The sequence below is a fragment of the Miscanthus floridulus genome, chromosome 16 (genome assembly GCF_019320115.1).
Source record: "Miscanthus floridulus cultivar M001 chromosome 16, ASM1932011v1, whole genome shotgun sequence".
Lineage (NCBI taxonomy): Eukaryota > Viridiplantae > Streptophyta > Magnoliopsida > Poales > Poaceae > Miscanthus > Miscanthus floridulus.
In genome coordinates, this window is record NC_089595.1 from 75326779 (window position 1) to 75329408 (window position 2630).

At 40.0% G+C, this 2630-nt stretch overlaps 1 pseudogene; it reads right to left on the reverse strand.

Moving 5' to 3' along the window:
• Nucleotides 1–404: 404 nt before the first annotated feature.
• LOC136510854 (methyl-CpG-binding domain-containing protein 1-like) lies at nt 405–1272 on the reverse strand (annotated as a pseudogene).
• Between the last annotated feature and the right edge of the window lie 1358 nt (nt 1273–2630).

Consider the following 2630-nt stretch of genomic DNA (forward strand, 5'->3'; position numbering starts at 1 on the left):
GTTATTAGTTTCTTATCTTGTGCTACACTATATGAAATGTTAGATTCTGCTGAAACATCATGTGCACAGTCATCTAGATGTCAGGTAATGCTCGATGAAATGAGATGCAATCAAATGGCTATAATAGGAATGCCCTGGATTGGACAACATTAATCTACCATGCTGCTAGCTAACGAGAACACAATGCATATACTGGATAACTGAAGCAAAAATTAAGGAAGCACAGTTTAAGGCCCAAGCAGCTAATTATAAAAGAGCAGGTCTACACTCCACAGCGCTTATTAAACATCTCAGATATTCCCCACGAATTAACACTCGGTTGCAGCAGAGCATGCAGAGCCAAAAAGCTTCGGTCCAGATAGACAACTATACTAGATAGGGTGGGGCATGATCTTGAGCGGACTAGCACATAAACATAGCACAGGCACAGTTCAGAGCATCAATCACTTTTGTGCCTCTGCCTTCTGCTTCTTGGCCTTGGCAGCCTTCCAGGCAGAGTTGTGAGAAACAGTCTCCTCAACAACCTTGAGTGGTGCAAAGCTGAAATCTGAAGCAGATAAGCGGTTTTTGTACTCTGGATTTGCCTCCAGAAACTTATCCATATCACCAGCACACCTTGCACGCTTCCCATTGGGCATGACATAATATGTATCTATTTTGCTGTAGTCACTCATAATCATTAACCTCTCCGTCCCTGGTGGAGGCTTTTTTTTATTGTCTTTCATCTGGATACAATTGTAGCATCTGTTCGTACACATGCACGCCCACTCAGCACACGCACACCATCCGAGTACAAACAAACATATAGATACACTCATATCTGAAGACCGTGTCCTTCTTGAGATCACCGAAATCATCTGATTTCGTAAGCGACGGACACGTCACGATCCCATTGTGGCATCACGCGTGAGAGGCAGACGCTTGGAAATTATTTGCTTGCACGAAGCAAGCGGTGTAGAACCGGGGTTCGAACCCCGGCCGGCCAGCTCTCACCACCGGAGCTTTGCCACTGCGCTACACGGGCGTCCGCCCTGGTGGAGGCTTTGGTATGTTGGGATTGTCCAAAACCCAGATGCGGCTGCTGTCATACTCAATGTCAGCAACATCTTCACAAGAGCAGTCTGGTCGTCTGCTGCAGAACCATGGATCCTTAGTGAAGTTCTCACGAAGTGTCTCAAATTCTTCTTTTGGAACCGTACTCCATTTGTAGCACTTATAGCATTGCACTGCATGCAAGGCAACAGAATCTTTGGTAGAACCCCGTTTTCTCTGTCAAATAAAATGGGTCGTTGTTATTTTCTTTATTTATGGAAAGACAAAAGAAAATCTAACTCTAATCAGCAAAAATTATGGCAAAAAGAACTAATGTGAGAGGGATGTTTGCATGACAAAGCAGAATAATGGAAAATCTTTACAACAACCACAGTGAAAATGAAAGCTGCCATACAAATATATAATACTACAATAGACCATTTCTGTACCACAGGATAATGAAACCTGCTAATATTCCATTGCACAAAATGGCTTTAGCTTAACTCCATCTTATGCTGCACAGTGTTTATAGCAACCTTTTGCATATAGTTGCACAGAAGTCAATATTCCATTGCATACAAGTAACTGTGGCAAAAGATCTAGCCAGGAATTATGTCGATCAGGGAAAGAAGCGCTGGAGAAAATATGGACTACTAAAGAAAATATGCAATACAAGATCTGGGTGCTGCTGTGGAGATGGAGGTCAGCCCGCAAAAAGGCTAATGCAGGAGGGAGAATGGCTAGTATTGCAGAAGTCTGTAGCTCAACAGAATATTATTTGATGTTTTTTTGCTAGACCGAATGAATATGTTTACACTAAAATATAGGAAAAAGAACGCGGGAACTCGAAGCTTCCAGAATTATGTCATCAAGGAATCGATTAGATGTGAATTGTTATCAGCTGATTTAGATGCGATGTCAGAATCGGCTATTTTATAGATGACGTCAGCATAAGGCGTCAATGGGCTATAATGGTGCCAGCAAGATGTGTCGGACTCTACAAATAAGAAAAATTAGGGTCCAAGTTATTATTAAGTTAGAAAGTTTTCTTTTATTTTAAGAATTGTAATAAGTCATATTTGAGTAGGATTCATATTTAGGTTCCGGGTATAAATATTAGACCCTGATTATTGTAAAAAAAACAAACACTCAATCAATACACTCTTTTTAGCTTTCGTCATCGTATTAGGAGTAGGAGTACTGTAGATCTCGGTGAGTTCTTCAGCAAACAGGGCTGCATCGACCGATTGACCTCCAGCGTGCTTGTGAGTACCGCCACGACTTGTATTGTGCTTGTAAAGCTGTATCAGCTGATTGATTTTTTATGAGCCACAATATAAGTTAGTTATCGATCTGTATCGTAGTTTGTAAGGCTGCATCAGCTGATTGATCTCTTACGAATCATAATATGAATCAAAGTTATCGATTTTTTGTTAAATAACTTGTTGTTTAATATAATATCACCATTTATCGAATTTGCTAAGATTAGTATGATTTTTCTTTTGTTTTTGGTTGATTCACCGGTTATCGATCTTGTTATAATTAATATTTTATTAATTATAATAAATCATCTGATTGAGATAAAGATAGATCATCAT